Genomic DNA, 13,999 nt, shown 5'->3' on the forward strand with positions numbered 1-13,999 from the left:
TGATTCAAAGTGATGAATACATAAAGTTATTGATATAAATTTATGAACTATTTAAAACATAGAGGACTCATAAAGAATTTTTAATTTGCGAAAGGGTATCTCTGCAACATCAGAATACGCAGAGGGATCTTTATTGCTATTTACCCATCCGCCAATAGCATAAAAGAAAATTTTGTTTCCTTTTATTTCATTTTAGTGTGTTCTTTTTTTTAAATGGATATTTGTAATTTTTTTACACAATTTCAGTTTTCTATTATTTAGATCTAATTATACCAAATTTCTTTAGATCTAATAGATCATGTAAGGTTTGAATATAAAATATGTAATTTTTAAAAATATTAAATATTAAAGTTTATTTCAAAATTGGCATGTATATATATAATATCAATTCCTTTTTCTCGTTTTTAAAATATGAAATATGAAATTAATTTTCCACAAATCTAACATATATCATATTATTTTAAAATTATTTTTAATTTTTGTTAGAATTAAAAAAAAACTAAAATCAGTTGTAACGACCTAATTTTAAATGGTGTCAAAAACGCAGTTTTGGAACCTCATTTCTATAAACCAAGCCCGCGAGATGGAATATAAAGATTAATGAAATTATTAAGAAAATATATTGAAAATCAGTTTAGAAATTTAACCGAAAAATCGTTAATTCAAGCTTAAGGATTAAATTGTAAAAGTTCAAACACTATTGAATTTTAATTTAGAAAAACTTTAGGATTTAGATAGCAATTATCCGAAGTATCAAAATGGTTATTAAAACATTTTTCCTTTTTAAATTAGTGGGAAGTGACGATGGAAACTATTAATTATGTTAATTATGATTAATATATATTAATAACTAATTAAGATTAGCTTAATCAATTAAACCTTAAACTATGTTATATACTAAGGTGAGTGGATGGAAAGATGAATACATTCATCTTTTTCATCCCACCGTCCACCATTGAAGAAAAAGAAAGAAAAGCTTCAAAATTTCTCATGCATTCGGCCATTCAATTGAGTAAGGTTGTTAAGCCATTTTTCTTTGATTTTTTTTTTTTATTATGGGAGTTTGAATTAGTTAGCCCGTGTATTAATTTTTTCAATTGTTAAGGTTTTAGCAAGTTGTCATTAAAGAGAAATTAATGAAGTAGGCTTGAAATTGAAGATATTATTAGATAGTGAATTTCAATTATGTTAAGACTAAATTGAGAATTGAATTAAGCTTGTTAGGTAACTTTGTAACATTAGGGATTAAATTGAAGAAATTAAAAATTTTCATGAGATTATGTTATGGATGAAAAGTATAAGGTTCCTAATGAAAGAATGTGAAATCAAATATAGGATATAGAAAGATATGTGTATCCCGAGTATAAGGACTAAACTGAATAAAATGTAAAATATGTTTGACTATGTATTTGGTTGTGAATTAGATGTAAATCGATATTGTTTTTTTTTATTGAATTATCAAACGTAGTTAAAGACGACACTAAGTTGTCGCGAGAGAAAGGAAAAGAGAGAGCCTTAGACGAAGAGCAAAACATTCGGTTTTTACTAATTGTCATAAGTATGAATTTAAAGCATATGACATGAACAGATTCAAAATGAAATGGTTAAAAACTTAATCATGACCTGATTATATTTATCTTGTTAATGTTTCATTTTTATGACTTGAATCAGGAAAGTATCACTGAGTTTTATTACTCAGCATACAATTTGTTTATTCCATGCGCAAGCATTAGTGGATCTCAAAACCTTAAGAGGTGAAGTAGCACTCCACAAATTATCGACTCAACAATGTTTGTATAGTTCTTTTGGATTTGATGAATAGCATGTACCTAGGGTTGAACCGGGTTTGAATTGTAAATTAGTAACTTGGCATTTTGAGTATTAGATGTTAGTTAATGGAATGGTTCATGAATGTTAAGGCCTACATGATTTGATGCATGTATTTGATCATATATGATGAGTTTTATTGCATTTTGGGGCCTTTAAATCAGTTGGATCATACAATTTGGTAGGTAGAATCAAATGATGTATGGCATTATGGGTGTCTACCTTCAAAGTCACGACACCATTCTATGGATGTCACGACATCAGCTCTCAGCATCGCGATATTCCTTATTGAAGTCGCGACATCAACCTACAGCCTTTAAACTCGCGACATTGCACTGATGAAGTTGCAACACCAAGCTTCTATCGTTGATGTCGCGACGTGAGTCCTCCATGGTTGTGACACCAACCCAATAAACTTTGAAAACTTTGCACTTAGGTCCTCAGATGGTCTCAGGTTATCATAAAAGCTTTCATAAGTTTGTATAAACCCTTGATAAGATTATATTATAGGTTATATTGATGTATTAATCTTAATAACTTCTATAAATATGTTGAATTGATTGGAATTATATTTGTAGTTGCTGCAGCAACGAATGTGACATTTCATAGCTCAGATCCGAAGATCAGATCGAGTATAGGGTGTTTCATCAATAATTTATTTGCCTTTGCCCAAAAATCTAAATCTTTCTAAATATGTTGAATGTTTTAAATTTATTAAATATTTTACTATCATAATATAGAATTCAAATAAGTTTAGCAAAATAAAAATTGGAGCAATTCCTTGTTGTGGTCTCCCACTAAGATACTTAAAGAAATTTCTTTGATCTCAAGTTGTCTTCATTAAAATTAATTGACTTCGCTATGAATATCTTATTAAGTGGATGTCCATCATGACCAAGATAAAGTTTTAATATACTTTAAATTCTAATAGTTATTAAACTTCTTTTATACTTCTTATGGCTATAAATAGAGACTCAGATGAAGCATTGTAATCATTCATTTGATCAATAAAGTACATCCTCTATTGCTTTCATATTTTCTTGGTTCTTTATTCTCTTTATCTCTCTTTATTTTATAACACATTATTAGCACGATCTTTCTCAAAGTGATAGTTCGTCAATCAAATTTATCCTTCATAATTTTCAATATCTTTGACGGCAAGATGCAAAGTTTTTACAAGAAGTTTCTTTTATTTAATATTTCATATCTGTTTATTATTTTCATTCTTCTTTCATTATACGTTATCATTATTTTGATTAACTTATTTTACTTTTTGTTCTTAAGGATGGTGAAAGATTTGATACCGTTATCTATATGAAATTAAGAAGCAAGATTCACTCTCAAAGTTTACTTTTGATACTTGCTTGGGGATGATCTCTTTCTCTTCATTACAAAGGATGTTTATAATCATTGCTTCTCATCCATGGTAACGTAAGTCAATCTAATCAACTTCTTTTGAAATTTGATTTGATTTCTATTAAAAGTTCAATTTATATAATTCACTATTCGTATCTCTATGAATTTATAAAACCCTTCACGCATTTAGTTATTGGGACTTTTATGTGGACATAAATATTTTTTCATTTTAATAGAATTGATTGGTTTAATTTTGATTTTGATTAAGATATATGATTATTGCGGAATGTGAGTAAAAATACTTACTTGTCATGAACTTTGGAATATTCAATCATCGTGATAATTTCATATCCTTGTAAAATTTGAGATGAAATTATGTCATAAGAGGTGGAGGTTAGAAAATGTTTATGTTTAAACTTTCATAGCTGTAAAGTTATTTTAATTTGACATTATAATATTTTTCATTTTGTTGTGGTATGATATATAAAATATAATATTATCTAACCACATTGATTTATTAGTAACATGAATTTATTATTTCTTACGTTTAATATATGTTTTATTTATATCTATTTATTTTATTTTTATTTGAATAAATAAGATTTTATTTAAATCAATTAAGCATTCATTAAGGTTATGCAATAAAATGATTATATGCTCATGAAGAGCTAATATTGCATCAAACTGTAAAAGCTCTTTAAGAGCTTATATTTTAGCTCATTGTGATGCAAAATTTTATAAAATATAATATTGTTTTTCGATCAAGAAGATATATGTTGAATAAAACTTTCATGTGTTTTACATTAAAACCATATATATAAATAACATGAGATGCTCATGTATTTGCATTATATATATTCCCCGAAGAAATACATTACACTATATGATTGACATATCTAATGTGCTCCTGCAGTAGCAATATTGTGAAAATGACTTTTAACAGTATTTTCGAATGATCTCATACCTTTTAGTGGCTAAGCAAAATAATAAGTTACTAATGAAAAACTATGAAATTCTTCCTGCTAGTTTGGTTTCATTCCCTGAAGTGAATGTTGCAATACATAACAATTATGAAAAAATAGAAATATAGAAATCGTGATTGTTGTTGTAATTGAGGATGTGATTGGAGACTAATCATGACAACATGAATAGATAGATTTTGATTTGAAATCCACGCATGTTTTGCAATGGTGATTATGAAATAAAGAATCAATGGAGGTGTTTAGAAGTCTATCCTACTAGATTTATTGCATTCTTTGAAGTGAATGAAAAAATAAAGAAAATAAAAAATATAATCATGGACCACTAAAAGTGGGAACATAGTAATAAATAAGAGAACAATGAGAGTTCTCAAGATAACTCTTCAAAGGGTAAAGATAACTTATGTTATCAATGTGATATGAAAGATTATTGGCATATTATAACACCCCCTAACCCCAACCGTCACCGAACAAGGTTAGGGAGCATTACCAGACATATCGGATAACTTATAACTAATTCACAAATAAATAACAAACATAGCATACTAGAGGTGCTCACAGAAAAAAAATTCGGCCCGCGTCCTAGGCCCGGGCCGGGCCCGATATGGGCCTGAAATTTTGTCCAAGCCTGGGCCGGGGAAAAATTCCTAAGCCCGAGCCTGGCCCGGCCCATTTTCTAAACAGGCCTCGTTTTTTTGCCCAAACCCATATTTTGGGCCTATATTTTTGCCTGGCCCATGAGCACCTCTATAGCATACTTTAATCATTTTCATTTCATATTTGTATAAATTATGTCATTTTAGTTCCATTTCATACTTATAACCAATTTAAACATCATTCTACAGCCGTAATCACAAAACTCTTATACTTAACCTATACATCACCTAGGTACATGCCGCATTATCAAAACAAAGGTACATCACTAAAATTTCTCTGAGGTCAGGATTGCTCTGGATGCTGGACCGGACACTGGCTTTCTACTAACCTGCGCAGGGAAACAACCGTACGTTGAGTATAGGTATACTCAGTAGTATTACCATAATTCAAATTTATAACATTAATCGATAAATTATATACATTTAATTTATGTCTACAATTATTCATTAATTATTTCATACTTTAAATCAACTTGATAATTAATAACAATAAGCTATATTTCACTATCTAAATTTTCGTTGGATTTTTCACATCTCATTCCAATAGTTCATTTCAATTCATTCCATTTAATTTATATTCAGTAACAATTCTATTGCAATTTGTACTCACTAATATCATATAACAAAATTTACTCTTAATCACATCATGAACTTTGGGTTCATATCTTTAAATCTCATATCTCGATTTCCAATTCACATATCAATTCACAATTTCACTTTCTCATTTCTTTCCATAGCTCAATCAATCACAGTTATTCAAATTTTCTCATTTCAATTATTTACCCCTATTAACAAGACTCGGACCTTGACGGATACACGGATCCAACCAAACACACCAGAATGGCACCCAGTGCCTCATCGGATAGTTCGAAGCAATAATTGACACCCAGTGTCTCATCGGCCAAGCCGAAGTAACTTGGTACCCAGTACCTCATCAAATCTATCCGAAGTAACAGTATGACACCCAGTGTCTCATCGACTCGAGGTCGACGTATCCCTGAACTCTTCCAATCCTATGGCATGCCAACTATATCCGACTCAGCCCGACTAGTTAATAGGGTTTTCGAATCACATTTCAATTCAATCACTTTCTCATACTTTCAATTCAAATCATTCCAATTTAATCACAATTTAATTCAATACATTTTTCACTTTCCAATCAGTATACCATCAAATGCTCATACATATTCATACTTCATTTTAATTTCATTCAATTCACAATTTCTCATGTTCACAATTCAAATCAATTTTTCAATCCAATATGCATTTCAATACCACATTAAGTCTTTTAATTCAAATCATATCACTAGTAATTTCCATTCAATTCACATACAATTAAATATTATTTAATTCAATATCGATATTCACCTTATTTTTATTTATTAAACATATTATTCAAAATTCAACAATTACTATTAATAAATTCAATACCAATACGTATTTTTCATTCAATTCAATCATGATACTTACCTCAATTTGCTTATCATGTATATTAATTTAAATTTTAACAATTAATAATTAAATTTGAATTATGGTAATACTAACCGTAATTTTCTCGAGTCACTCCTTGTTCACCTTCTCCTTTCCTTTCTCGAACAATGACTCTTGCACGACATTAGCTACATAATTAAACAATTAAAAATCATTAATACACAATTTCATTAAAATATTTCCATTTATACCTAAACTTTACCTAAATTGTAATTTAACCCCTTATCAATACTAATTTTATTTTCCTAATCTAACTCCATATTCTATCTTAATTCTTACTATAAACTCATTTTAACTCTTCATTTTCACCATAAATCCCTAATTTCTAAATTCTCTCAATTTAGTCCTATTAATTCAAAACTTATGTTTTATTTTACAAATCAACCTTTTACTAACTTCTAACTTGAAATTCAATCAATTTAACCCTAATTCATCAATTAATTCAACATGAACAACATCTAAAAATTAACTAAGTTTCAAAATTTCAACTTAAATCAAGTAGCATTTTGTTCTAGGATTCCAAAATATCAAAATTACAAGAAAATGGACTAATTTGACTTACCAAATTAAGCTTGGAACTTCAAAACCACAATTTTCCTTTTTTTTCTTTCCTTCTTTCCATTCCACATCCTTAATGTATATAACACACTTAAATAACATTAACTATATTTTCACTATTTACTTATAAGTAAATTCAAAGCTGTCTATCCGAGTCAGAGTCACTAAATTATTTATATCTCAAGCTACGAAGCTCCAAATTAAGATTCGTTAATTTTCCCAGAAACTAGACTCATATATCTTCTTACCATAAAATTTTCATAATTTTTTGTGTAGCCAAATAGTACGGTTTATTCTTTAAAGTTCCCCCTGTTTCACTGCTCAACAGTTCTGACCACTCTTCACTAAAAATTAATTATCTCATTGTACAGAATTCGAATATTGTTTCCATTTGTTTCTCTTGAAAATAGATTTACTGAGGATTCTAAACATATAAACTTTATCCCATAATTATTTTTCTTCAATTTTTGATGATTTTCCAAATTCAGAACAGGGGAACCTGAAATCATTCTGACCTTGTCTCACAAAATTCATTATATCTCATGATTTACAATTCCATTGCTTACATCGTTTCTTCTATGAGAAACTAGACTCAACAAGCTTTAATTTCATATTTTATCCTCTAATTTGATTCCCACAATTTTTGGTGATTTTTCAAAGTTAGACTACTGCTGCTATCCAAAACTGTTTTAGTGCAAAATGTTGATTTCCATTTTGCCCCAAATTTCACAGTTCATACAATTCAGTCCTTACTCAATTAACCCCTAAATTAAGCAATTTTTTCTCAATTAGTACTTTACCTAGACATTATAAGTTATTTCACAACTATTGAAATTCAAAATTTTCACATAAAACCTTAACTTCAAACTCTTTTACTATTAGGTCCCAAACATTCACTTTCTATTCAATTCTTTCAATAAAATCAGCATATAAACAATTTAAATCTCTAATTCCATGCTAAATCATCATATACTTCCAGCACATATTCCTAGCAACTTTCAAATTCTTTCATAGAATCAAAAACTAATGAATTCAACAAGTGGGTCTAGTTATAAAAGTCACAAAAATTTTAAGAAATAATCAAGAATTGAACTTACTTGCAGTAAAAATATGAAAAACCACCAGCTTAAGGAAACCCTTCTATGGTGTTTTTGGTGATGAGAATGCAGAAAAATAAAGAGAATTCTAGATAATTCTAGATAATTCCACTTTGATCCTAGCTTTATTAAGTAAATTTTGCAATATTTCAATTTTGTCCTTAATTCTCCTTACTTTCTTGTTGATTTCATGCCTTTGCCGTCCAGCCCAAATAGACCTTGGGTCTATTTACCCTTTAAGTCTTCTTTCTTTTATCATTTAAGTTATTTAATTATTTCTCATAATTTTGCATTTGTTACAATTTAGTCCTTTTTGTTCAATTAATTATCGGGACTTTAGAATTTCTTGACCACACTTTAATACTAAATTTTTAACACTCCATAAATATTTATAAAACTATTTATGGCTCGGTTTAAAATCTCCGAGGTCTCGACACCTCGTTTTTTACCTAATTTACCTAATAATTTCTTTTAAATCACAAAATTCACTAATTCAAAAATATTTATAAAATCACGCTTAACTTATAATTATTAATTAATAAGTTTTTCTAAATTTTCATCGAATTTAGTGATCTCAAATAACTGTTCGACACTACTAAAAATTGGGTTGTTACACATATGCCTAAATATTTTGTTTCATTAATATTCTTTAAGGAAAGATATGAGAATGGAGTAATAAATTTTATCATCATAGATAGAAAGTATTTATCTTATTTGGTACTAAAACAAACAAATATTATTCCAATATTTGATGGTACAAAATTAGTCGAAAGCTCTAGAAGAGCTAATATGTTAATATCTTGTGATGATTAATCCATTGGTTTTAAAATATTTTTATAATGGATCTTATATTGAGATTGTAAATGAGGAAAATATTATATTTCATATAAATCACTATTGCGATAAATATCCATTTTGAAAGAATGAAAAGAGAGGATTAGGTTATTAATTTATATTTATTTTATAATCTTTGTGAGGATTGGGATATTAATTTATGTTTATTTTATAATCTTTGTGATATTCTTTTATCATCATCCCCATTAAGGGATTGAAAACAAAATATTTGACTGTGAAAGATCTATTTATGAGCAATAAAATATGATAATTCTATCTAAAACTCGTTATGGTTGGATGCACATACACCTAAAGTTACAATTTTTTTTTTTTAGATATTTGAAGATTTTGACATATTTCCTGAAACGAATATGACATATAATTGATTTTGGCATACTCCATCAACGAATATGACATTTCATAACTCAAACCCGACAATCAAATAGAATATGAGGTGTTTCATCAATAATTTCTTTGCCTTTATCTGAAAGTCTAGATTAAATGTTTTAAATTTATTAAATATTTTACCATCATAATATAGAATTCAAATAAGTTCAACAGAATAAAATTTAGAGCAATTCCTTGTTGCCGTCTCCCATTGAGATACTTTAACAAATTTCATTGATATCAAGTTTTCTTCATCAAAATTAATTAACTTAATATTTTTTTGGTGAATTTTTTAATTTTCTTAAATATCTATCTTTACCAACTGTTTAAAATTTCTATAGATCAAATACATCGTGTAAGGTTTGAATATAAAATATATAGTTTTTCTTAATATATTAAATATTTTAATTTCAGAATTGGCATGTATATATATATAATATCAATTCCTTTTTTACTGTGAAATTAATTTTCCACGAATCTCAAATTATTTTAAAACTATTTATAAAAATTCCAGAATTTTTTTAAAAACACTGAAATTAGTAATTATTTTGTCGTATCAAAAACATAGATCCTTCTAAATATGTAGAATGTTTTAAATTTATTTAATATTTTATTGTCGAATTCAAATAAGTTCAGCAAAATAAAAATTGGAGTAAATTTTTTGAATTTTCAGATTTTTAAATTTTATATATAAATATTATTGTGTATTTTAGATTTGATGTCTACATTATATAATATTTGTCCCCTTAGCCAAATTGTATTTCATATAATTTGCCACATTAAGTCATAAGGTTATACTTTATATTAACAAAATATTTTTTAGTTTTAATTATATAACTTTAATAATAATCGAATATTAATGTATGAAGGGCCTTGTAAGACTAAACTTAGAGGTCCAATGTGAATTTTAAAATAGAATTCAAGAATTAATTGATTTAACCCATACCCATACATATTATGTGAGTGATTTTCTTGTATTTTGATATGCATGTTTTGTTAAGGAATTATCTTCCTTTAGTAAGGTGCCATGAGAAGGAAAAAAAAAAGAGAGAGTTTGATGCCGAGACTAAGACTCTAAGAGCACAGAGCAAAAAAATACAAATTATCTTCCTCCCAGCTCCTTACGCAAAAGAGCTCTCGAGAATTTTTAACAAATTCTATCGGTGATGAGTTCAATTTTATGAAAAAGCGGATGGTGCAATTTAGGATGCCTAGTAATGAGAAATAGGTTTAAGGCCAAATTTTTTTTAATTTAATTTTTGGAATTATAATGATATTTATGAAAATTTTAGTATAATATTAGTTATTCTTTTTTTGCAAATTGGGAAGAAATATTTAATTTTATACCGTGTGGTTTTTTCTTTTAATTATTTTACAGTTAAATCGTTTATATTTTTTAAAAACGTTAAATTAATTTGTTTAATAAGAAAAAATATCCGAGAAAATTCACATTTTTTTACGTTAAAAAAAGTAGTTCGAATTTAGAAGTTTCGCCCACTAAGAATAAAATATTGGATTTGTCTCTCTACAAGACAGTCCTTGATATTGTTTGTGCACAAAAACCATGTAAAATTCTATTTGCAATTAGTGTTTACAAAATATTCGTAGTTGAGCTGCAAAAATGAAAAACGTAGGTTAGAAAATGATGTGTACTAAAAAAATAACAACATTTATCATAAACATTGGTGAAGAAGGTTTTTGTACTAGACACAACTCGTAATAAAGTTTGTGCACATAGACTAATTATAAGTTAAAATAGGCTTAGATAAAAATAAAGTCTTTTTAAATAAATCAAGTCTCAAGTAAGTTTTTTTATTCAGAACAACTTTTTTCTATTGTTGTTTGTTATTGTTTTGTTATAAATTTACTAATATTATATTACTATTTTATTATTATTTTTAAATATTGTATAATTTTTTATTATTGTTAATTTATAATTTAAACTGAACTAAATCCGAAGTTGAGCCTAAAATTTTGAACCAATCGGCCACGAAGAGGTCTAATATCGAACTGATATACAATAAATTTCCGGCCAGGGATTTTGTCTAATGGAACAAGTTTTTATTGTATAATTCAAAGATTAAAATAGGATAAAATAGAATGCATCAACATTTGAAGGTAAGTCAGTGTTTCTAACATCGTACGGTTCCACGCCACTGCCATAATAGCTGACCTTATGTGCTTATTTTACAAGTACAACAACAGAAATTTCATCTGAAAAACCCAGGAGGCAACTTGGAACAAGAGATTGAATGAGATCAAGGCACAATCTTGTAAGCCTTCATCTTATCAATCCAAGTAACAAACGACTTCTGGGAATTCCTAAACCCCAAAAACCCATGCTCCTTGCTCTTATTCGTATTGAGTAGCGGCACTTCCGCCGAAAAAGCCAGATCTACAAACCACCAATTTCCCACCTCCTCCAAACTCCTCTTCTGCAACTGCTTCTCCTTCACTATTTCTTCCCACACTCCTTCCTTCCCTTTCATCATCTCCTCCAACCCCCGATTCTCCCCTTCCACGAACCCATATTCTTCTATCCCAAATTGCTCTGCCAAAACGGTCCACAACTGCTTCCACTTGAAAACGTCCCCATTGGTCACGTTAAAGGGTTCGTTTTTGGCGTACGGATCCACCGCCGCCCATATATGTTGCTCCGCAATCAAATCCGCACCCGAAGCTTCATAGTAACAGTTCCAAGCGGCTTTGCTCCCAGGAAAGTGTAACGGTTTGCCTTCGTGTTTGCAAATGGCGGCGTAAACGCAAAGACTTCCAACGAGGTTCATTAAACTGTAAGGCGAAAGCCCGAATATGATTGCGGGTCGGTGCACAGACCAGGTTAATCCTTCTTTTTTCTCGATTTCTTCAAAGAGGATGTCTTCTTGATGGTAGTAAAAATTGAGAGCGTTCAACCGCGGTAAATCTTCTGTGAAAGGCGGATCATGCAGTTGGATTTTACCAAACAACTCGAACGATCCAAGATAATGTTTGGATCCTGTTTGTAGACAGATGTGGCGGAGATTGGGTGCGTTTGGGATCACGGAACGCAAAACATTGCGGAGCATGGAACCGTTGGTTTCACAATTCTCGGCTTCGGAAGTTCGCATGGTCCAGCTGACGTAGAAGATATGGGTGACGTCAGTAAGTTGAGAGAGCTTCGATTTGGTGTCATTCGGGTTAGATACATCGCATTGAATGTACTCTATTGGATGGTCGGCATTTCAATTGGGTCTGGGCCGACGAGCCACCCCGTATACTTTCCATGGGCCGCCGGGGGTATCGGACAACGGGAGGATTTCAGCCAAGCTATTGCCCACCATGCCGGTGACTCCAATGACCAGCCCAACGCTCTTGAAGCTTTTCGGTGTCTCATCTTCCTCAAATTTCTTCTGCAAAAATAAAATAAAATAAAATAAAATCAATTTCGTGAAGGGTAAACAGAAATCCAGCAAGCCAAATGAAAAACGAGAGTTGCCTTAGCAGCTCCGATAGCATCAGCCCACCACCAGCTCATTTTTCTTTCTTTAAACTAATTCAGATTAAATTTATGGGAGATGAAAATAAACTAAGGAGCGAAAGTTAAAAATAAGGGTGAGTTAGAGATTAATTATTATAGTTGCTTTAAATAGGAAACTTTAGTAAGTATTTTCCTCTAAAAAAAATAATTAAAATGTTATTATAACACTAAAAGGAAAATATGTTATTTATAAATGTTATGCATGTTTTTAATTGTAATTATTTTATGATTTTAATTTATTTATTGGCAAAAGAGCCAACTTTGTTGTCATTTTATATTTATATTTTATTGCTAAAAAACTCCAAAATGGAAATAACTTATCACTCAAATTTTATCAAAATCGTGCTCCAATTTTGTTAATTTTATTGTTACAATTTTAACAATAGTCACTTTTATTTATCTCAGCTTACATTTTAGTTACTTTTGTTTAAAACGTTATCGTTCTGTTACAAACTTAAAACTCCGTCACCTCTCTAACGTCAGTCCAAATTTAATTTATTTAATTAAAACATGTTTTAATCCCAAGTTGACATTTAAAACCTTTTAATTAAATTTAAGTGATGTTATAAATATTTTAATTACAATACAATTTAGTTTTTATGTTTATGAACTTATTATAATAATTTAAGTTACAGAGAAATTTATTATTATAATATTTATGAATAATATTTTGGATAAGTTAACATTTCATTTCAACCATGAAAAAACCAGCAACAGAGGCAGAGAAAAAAGGAATTAACCTTGTTTGGGTTTCAAAATCTAGAAAAAAGAAATTTGCGGTTTCATTAAGCTTACATGATATGTTTAAGTGATAAACCAGTTTATTGCAGTATATAATAGAGGTGCTCATGGGCCGGGCCGGGTTTGGGCTGGGCCCATAAAAAATTCAGCCCGTCCAGAAATATGGGCCTAAAATTTTGCCCAGGCCCGGCCCGAGAAAAAATCATAAGCCCGGGTCTGGCTCGGCCTATTTTTTAATAAATACCAAAAATTTATTTTTAAAATTAAAAAAAGCATTTTAAAAATATTTTAAAATTAAAAAAATTAAAAAATATATTTTAAAAATATTTTAAAATTAAAAAAATAAATATATTTATTATATCGGGCTGTGCCCGAGGCCCGGCCCATTTTCTAAACAGGTCTCGTTTTTTTGCCCAAGCCCATATTTCGGGCCTATATTTTTACCCAAACGCTCCCATATTTTGGAGGAGCCGTCGGGCCAGGCCGGGCCGCCCGGCCCATGAACACCTCTAGTATATAGTTAACTTTATTTAAATTGTTTAGGATTCAAAATTT

The 13,999-nt window shown here is 29.4% G+C and overlaps 1 pseudogene; it reads right to left on the reverse strand.

Annotated features, from left to right (window-relative positions):
* Nucleotides 1-11,182: 11,182 nt before the first annotated feature.
* LOC105784025 (3-oxo-Delta(4,5)-steroid 5-beta-reductase-like) lies at nt 11,183-12,794 on the reverse strand (annotated as a pseudogene).
* Between the last annotated feature and the right edge of the window lie 1,205 nt (nt 12,795-13,999).

This window comes from Gossypium raimondii, chromosome 13 (genome assembly GCF_025698545.1).
Source record: "Gossypium raimondii isolate GPD5lz chromosome 13, ASM2569854v1, whole genome shotgun sequence".
Classification (NCBI taxonomy): domain Eukaryota; kingdom Viridiplantae; phylum Streptophyta; class Magnoliopsida; order Malvales; family Malvaceae; genus Gossypium; species Gossypium raimondii.